Below are 8218 nucleotides of genomic sequence, written 5' to 3'. Positions count from 1 at the left end.
ACACTTTCATTTGAAGCATAGTCGTTATCGAATATTATACTAACTGCACAGCTGAATAATGTTTTGAATTACTTGCAGTAGTTTCTGTATTAATCTGGATTTACCGAAAGAAAACAATGGTGACATCACATGGTAGAGCGAAGATATGAGTATTTGTTGTATTAAGTCTTCTGGCAACGCAATTTAATCTCTTAGACATCTAACAGTAACTCATTAGTCCATATTTCTCGTTTTTATCACATTCTGAAGTGAGTCATCTTACTAATTCAGTAGCTACACAGAATACAAACAATTCTCATTCATATCTGAAATAGTCTTGCCTAGAAAACTGCAGGAAATTCCAATTGTGATAATTTCTTAAAGTTGTCCTAGCATATTTCAAACTTAAGCAGCCAACATACACATTTTTTCCTTGGCCACACCACATAAATTGCCTTTGAAACGTTGAAGGACAAAAGGAGAAGCTGTTTTTGTTATATTCCAGTTTTAAATAAGATTACTTTCATGTCCATTTAAAAATCCATTTTAACATTTCCTTTGCTTACACTCTCAAAAGAGTTGTGGAATGGATAAGTTTACTTTTTCTTTCTTCCAGTGGTTTTCCTGGTCTACATTTAACCCCAAGGGAGTACTGGTGGTGCACTGATTGAACGTTAGCCTTCTAACCAAATCAAACCTACCAGCTGCTCCCTGGGAGAACAATGGGGTAGTTTGCTTCCGTAAAGATCACAGCCTGAAGAACTCAAAGAAGCAGTTCTAGACTGGCCTAAAGTCATTATGAGTCTGAATGGGAGTCCCACCCCCCTATATTTAAACCGTGGCCCCTAGGCCCCCATTACCTCCAGATTAACCAAATTTCTGTTGAGGTCAATGGCTAACTTGGGGATAAATGGGGCCCTTTCCTCTCGCAGTGATCTATCATTTTGAACAGCAGCTTTTAAAAGTCAACAGAGTGGCACTGTGACTTTTTAGGTCACTTCTCTCGTTTGTCCTTCTGAATGAGAAATATAACTTACCTTTGGCTTTCAGATTCCTGAGTGAGTACTCTAAAATGCTACGGGCAGCCACTGCGCCTTCAGGTTGAGGGGCTGTTGGGAGACAGAACCAGACGAGCTCATTTTCCTGCTAGAGGCAAATGATTTCAGCTCCAGGCGCCCAGAGGCCCCAAGACCGTCACGTGAGCGGCGCAGCCACTCAAGCCCTGCCCTGCCGGCTCGGTCACCTCTTGGCGCGCCCAAAGTCCCCAAGGCGGGTTGCCTGGCTGGTCTGCCTTCTATGCTTGATACATTCCCATCCAAAGTGCAGCCAGTAACCCTGACACAGCACGGCCCGCCCTCTGACTGTGACTGGAGTTCCCAGAGTGGCTTGGGGAGGGATTAGTATGAAATGCTCTCTTGTGCTCAGAAAAGGGCTAGCTTGAAAATGACTAATAGGCGGCCCCTTCCTCCTCTGAGGAGATTTTCCCCCCCCTTTTAATAGGTTAGTTTCACCTTCTCCTTTCCAGGTGCTTGCTCAACTGTAAAAACTAGTTAAGCAAACAGACATAAAGACGTAAAAAGCTGGCTGCGCCGTTTGCAAGAAAATGCAAAAAAAATGTTTCTAATACCCACCAATTCCAACTACAAAACTGTCAACTTGGCAAAAATTTAAAAAGGAAAAAAGAGACAAAAACACACACTTAGCCCATGAAAAAGTGTCAGTGAATACAATCTTTCTGGTGATCCATTTAGCAGTTCCAACTCAAAGCCTTCCAAGTACAAGCAAATAGTTCAGTTACTGCAAAAGGGTATTACAGCTATACACACGTTTTGCTCAGTGACTTTCTGTCCTATAGGAGAAAAAAATAAGGTGTGCAAAGAACTAAGGCAGCGTTGCTACAAACCCATTTATGTATGATCATCAAAGCATGGAAGCAAGTTACTTTTGCAAAGACAGATCGTGGTAAATGGTGAACCATCAGTAGGAGACCGGGCAGTGTTTCGTTCTGTTGTATATGGAGTCACTGAGTTGGAACCGACTCCACAATACCTCACAACTGCCAGCTTGATTCTAGTTCTATGTAGAAAAAATTCTACCTTCACAGGGGTATATTAGCCAGAAAAGATGGTATGCACTGGCTACTGGCTGGCGTTGGGCAATGCACGCGTGGACTTGTGTTTACTTGCTGATTTGTGGTGAGCAATTCCACATGAGTTTCACCGCAGCTTTGCCTTGATGGAGGATAGGTGAAATTGTGCACTGCAGATTGGTGGGAAGGCACAATTGGACTCGTGGTTAATGGGTAATTTGGCCCTGCCTGTGGCTCACTACAATCAGAAACTGACTGTGGGGAGGACGCAGGCCTAGGGGAGGTGCTTTCTTCCGTGCGTGGGAGCGCCAATCAGAACACCCAAAGTCACCCATTGCCATCTAGTCATCCTGACTCACAGCAACCCGAATATGGCCGAAAGGGACTGTTCCAGAGAGTTGCCTTGACAAAGAGCTCTGGTGGTACACTGCTTAAGCATTCAGTTGTTAACTAAAATGGTCTGCAACTGGAACCCACCAGCCCGCCCACTCCTCTGGAGAAGGATATGACAGTCTGCGTCAGTAAAGATTACAGCCTTGGGCCAGTTCTACTCTGTCCTTATGAGTTCGAATCGACAGGCAATGGGGAAAATCTTCACAAAAACAGCCAACTTTTCATCTAGGGAGCAGCTGAGCACTGACCCTACCAATTAGAAGCCCAGCCCTTAACTACTGCGTGGCCAGGGCTCCAAAAGCAGCAAACAATTTATTGATGTAGAAAGACTCACAGCTGACTCTCCAGCAGCTTTTCAGAGGTTGTAAATCACGCAATAGGAAACTGCCTATCTTTCTCCCACAGGGCAGCCTAGTGTATTGGAACAGCCCACCTTTGAGTTGGCAGCACAGCTTCCTACCCACTAGGTCACTAGAGCTCCCTAATTTTAGAATTAGTGGCATCTTAAATACAATGGAATTCCTGGATGCAAACTGTTAAAGACCTGGTGATGATCATCTACTTCCCCCAAAACTCAGTCATTAAAAATCTTATAGAACAAAACTCAAAACCTTAAATAATGACCAGACTTGCTGATCTGATGGAGAAGGATAGAATTCTTAAGACTATGGCCCTTAGTCACCCTTAGAACCTGATATAACACCCTTGGTTCAACTTTGATTCAAACAGGCCTATAAAGTAAACAGTAACAGTAGGGAGGTGCGGGGAAAGACATATTTTCGTAACGTTTTTTAAGGCACCCTGGTGGCACAGTGTGTTATGTGTTGGGTTAACAGCCAAAAGGATGGCAGTTCAAATCCGCCAGCCATTCTGAGAGAAAAAGATGGCAAATCTTTTTCTGTAGAGATATTAGTTGGACTTGACTCGATGGCACTAGGTTTAGGGATATTTTTCGTTGCCACCATCGTGAAAGGAATGTTAATGGCATCAAATGGGAAAGAAGTCTGGGATTCTGCTAAATGCACTAGAGTCCACAACACAGCTCCTACATTGCAAGGAACCATCAGTACTCCCTCCAACCCCCACCAATGTCAACAGAGTTAACGTTGCAAAAGCTTGGGTCAGACATGATTATGATTTGATATCCAAACTGTTCCCTTACCCATCTAGTTTTAGACTTCCCTCAGGCATAATGTGTTGGAAGCTCTGCTCCACTGATGAGCCCTTCCAATGTCATATTGATGGCAAATGGGAAGGTAATAATATGTTAACAATTTCAGTTTGCTCAATTCCACAATCAACACTCTTGGCACCAGCAGTCAGGAAATAAAAGAAAAATTGCATTAGGAAAATCTGCTGTCAGGGACCTCTCCAGAGTGCTAAAGAGCAACAATGTCAGTCTAGAGACTAAGGTGCACGTGATCCATACCATGGGCTTCAGAGAGCTGGACAATGACCAAAGATGACAGCAGAAGAATTGATGCCTTTGAGTTGTGGTGCTGGAGGAGAGTATTGAACATATACCACCAACTGCCAAGAGAACAAACAGGCCTGTCCTAGAGACGGTAAAACCAAGGTGTTCTTTATTTAAGTATTTTGAAGCCCATACCACATACTTTGGGCATGTTGCCAGGAGGGACCAATCCTTGGAGAAGGACATCATGCTTAGAATGGTGAAGGGACAGCACAAAAGAGGAAGACCCTGGATGAGATTGATTGACCCAGTGGCTGGGACAATGAGGGTAGGTGTGTTGCAGATAGTGAGACTTGCTGGGGGACAGGGCAATGTTCAGAGTTACTGTGTGTTACTATGAGTTACTATGAGTCACAGTCTACTGGACAGCACATAACAACAACCACCTCTGAAGATATACACAAGAAACTGCTAAGAGTGGTTATCACTGGGGATTAGAGCAAGTGGCTAAGGTGTATAAATGGAAGATCTCCCCCAGTGTTACTTAGTCCACTACTGGTGAGATGATTCCTACTTACAGCAAGACTTTAAAATGGAGTAAAACTGCCCCATTGCGTTTTCAAGGTTGATACATAACATGTTGAGTCGCTAACCAAAAAAGTCAACAGGCAAAACCCACCAGCTGCTCTGAGCAACTCTCCGAAACCCTCTGGAGGGTCTCTGTGACTTGGAATAGACTCAATAGCAATGAGTTTGGTTTGTTGGTTTTTTATTGAAAAGATTACAGCATAGTAGACTCAAATGGCCCCACGTGGTGTTTGGATATTCATCCCAACTGTGGGCTGAGTGACCTGCACGTTGGACAGACTGCCAAAGTCCAAGAGTTTCAGCATTTCCTTAGATCAGGATCTACTTCAGTGATCTCATGATGCATAGCTGAAACCTCTGGTGTATAATTATCTCTGCTTTCTCTCTCCTCGTCCTGCAGCTTAATGGAGATCACCTCTCACAGGCGTGTAGTAGCTCTCAATGAAAACCTGGGGCGCCTTCTTCATGGTTTTGGCGGGAACAAGGCCCTTGTTGGCAGGTCCTTGGTGAAAGAGCAAGTTTGGTCTTTTAATCTTTACAAAAGCAAAGTGCCACATCTTTCTCTCGTGGAGCACCTGGTAGGTTCGAACAGCCAACCTTTAGATTAGTAGCTTTAATCATTCTCCGGAAATGGACTTGACATATAGTGCCTAATTAGTTGGTTCAAAGATGAATGTTGTCCTTTTTTTAAAATGAGGAGGAAGGATCCTGCTGGTGCAGTGATTGAGGGCTTAGATGCAATATGAAATACCTGTGGTGTGAACTCCTCAGCTGCTCCATGGAAAAACAATGTGTGATCTGTTTCTGTAAAGATTTTAGCCTTGAAAACCCTTTGGGGCAGTTCAACTCTGTCCTACAGGGTCTCTATGGTGGGGATGGGTTTGGGGGCAAAGGTTTGGGGTCTTTGTTGTTTGCTGGTAATAATAGCACTCACCATTTGGGGGGTACTGAGATGCTTGAGGGATGATCTGGAAAGGGTAAGCAGTGCTTTGCCAAGTCTTGGAGCCTGAAATGCAAGGATAAATGTGTGTCTATGAATATACACTGAGCTTTAGACTGTAAAGATGATTTGCCTAGAGTTGCACTGTTCCAGTATGGTAGCTACCAGCCGTGCGTGGGTATTAACATTTAGATTGACTGAAATGAAATGAAATGAAATGTAAAATTCCGTTTCTCAGTCACACTGGCTACATGCAGTTAGTGGCACCAGTGTTTTAGAGCAGATATAGAACATTTCCATCATGGCAGAAAGTGCTATTGGACCGCACCGCAAAGCATGTCTTTTAAACTAATTCCATTGCAATAAAGCAATTTGTGTTTATTACCCATGGGATTATGCTGATAATTGCAGGGTAGGAAAAGCAATCTGGCAAGTGTGTGATGGTGGGAACAAGGGAGAAGCAGGAAGTCCAGAAGCAGAAGGCTGTGTGCCTGGAGCCACATATCTCGGCCAGGACCCTTCCAAATGGCACCAAATGTGCAGCTTTCTGCTTTTAGATTTCACGGGGTGGAGGGGGGGAGTGTAAAAAAAAATCTTGTCCCCAAAGGAGAGGGTAGTTCGTTCCAAAGCAAAAAAATAAATAAATAAATTCGTGGCAAGAGTGCATCATGATTGGAATCAGGGACATGATTGGCCTTTCAAGGACAAGTAACTTTGTGGTTGACTGGCTACTGACCCCTCCAACGTGTCCAGGAACCTCTGCCGGCATAGTCCGTAGGGAGTCACACTGCTAACTCGAAGGCCAAGCCACTCCGGCAGTTCAAATTCACCGGTGAAGGAAAAGGATGGGCAATCTCCTCCCATGCAAGTTACAGCCTCAGAAACCCCCTACAAAGACAGCTATGAGTCAATTCCAACTTGACAGTGTTTATCTCAAAAGAAGTCTAAAGTGACCAATTTTAGTGGAAGAATCACAGAAGGTGGTTTAAGAACTCTGCAGGGGGCAAAGAAAACACACATTAGGGACCGATGGTTTGATAAAGAGAGGTCTCCTTGCTTTATCCCCTTTTTATTAAGACAAAGAACGATGACAGCCATGCTTGTTTCATAAAGTGTAGCATTGATCCCCAGCAAGGCAAATTTGGCACTGAAAAATAATACGGCGTATCAATGCAAAATCTGTGAATAAGATTGCCAAACTGCATTCTAGGCTCATTAAAACATCCTTCACAACCAAATGGAGGTTATTTTGTGAACACAAATTTTATTTTATTCTGAAAAATATAATCAATTCTATTTTGAGAGCTAAGAGAAAAAGCAATAGGTGCAGAAAAGGAACATGAAAAAATATCTTACACCTATTCATGTTAAAAGCACTCAATAAAATAAGAATCGATGGGAGGAGATTGTCCATTAGAAATATGGGGGGGCGGTGCTGAGGTGCAGTCCTACCCTGCTCCAATATCGACATCTTACTTAAAGGGGAACACTAGCTTTTTCACTAAAATTGGGGCGGGGGAAAGAATTGTGAAGCAAAGAACTACCCTAATCCAGGGAAAGGCTTGTTGGCCTTTGCCCCCAAGTACTGGCATGTGACATCCTAGGTCTTAGACTGAAAGCCAGTTAAGCATGTCTTTGTTTGCTGGAGGCCATAGCCACCAGACAGTCCAACTATGTGATTTATGACAGGGCTCTGGCCATTCTGTATCAGTTCCATCTCTAGAGGGCCTGGAGACACGAGGTAGAGGGTAATGGAGCTCCAGGAAAAACTCTGAGCGCCATGGCTTGGGGTGAGCATCCTTGGTTGGTAGACTTTGAGTATTGCTTACACATCAGTAGCAGGAGAGGAGAGGTGTCCGGATCCACAGGGAGAAGACAAGTGTAAACTCTGAGTTGAGTGCATCTTCCACACTCTGGTTGTTCCCCCAGAAGGTATTCAGAAGTGCTTACCCATATACCTGGGAATGTGGCCCTATTTGGATATAAGGTCTTTCTTTGTATGGGCCCTAATTCCTAATGAGTGCTCTCACAAAAGGAGAAAACAGACATAAAGACTTCACATAAGGACCATGTGAGGATATGTTTACAAGCCAAAGAACATCAAGAAATGCCTGGGACTACCAGAAGCTGATAATTCACTCTCATAGTCACTGGGCGGATTTGAATCACCCAGTTTTCAGTTAGCAGCCAAGTGTTTAATGACTGTGAAACCGAGGAGAAAGAAAAAAAAAATTCCACTGCTCCACAGCTGGTGATTGCTTCTGACACACAGTGACACCGACTGTGGGACTGTTCCACAGGGTTTCCGAAGCTGGAGATCTTCGTGGGAGAACATCTTTCTCCCAAAGAACAGATGGTGGGCTAGAACTGCTCCAGCATTTATCCCACTGTGCCTCCTTTAATAGCAGGAAACTAGAAGCAACCAGGAAATGACTGAATAAGCTATAAAAGATCTAAGAAGCTGCACTGCAATCCCAGAGGTACGCTGGTCGAATCCATCAGATGTTCTGCTGGAGAAGGAGGGCTAATCTCCTCCTGTACCAGTCAGATCCTATTTGACGGTACACACACACAAAATAATAAAATTAAAAAAATCTATTACTGGTATATGCAAAGGTCCTGGGAATCTGTAAGACTTGCCTGGGTGTCTTGTTAAAATGGAGATTTGGATTCAGCATTCTCTGGAGTTGTTTGTTGGTATGTGCCGTCGAGTCGTTTGCGACTCATAGCGACCCTATGCACAACAAACCTAAACCCTGCTCTATCCTGCGCCAACCGCACTGCCTCTGACACACCCATTCCGATTACCCCAGTC

Source organism: Elephantulus edwardii, unplaced genomic scaffold, assembly GCF_000299155.1.
Source record: "Elephantulus edwardii isolate Elephantulus edwardi_28Jun2011 unplaced genomic scaffold, EleEdw1.0 scaffold00115, whole genome shotgun sequence".
Taxonomy (NCBI): domain Eukaryota; kingdom Metazoa; phylum Chordata; class Mammalia; order Macroscelidea; family Macroscelididae; genus Elephantulus; species Elephantulus edwardii.
The sequence above is the reverse complement of the archived record's forward strand: the minus strand, read 5'-3'. Positions refer to the sequence as shown.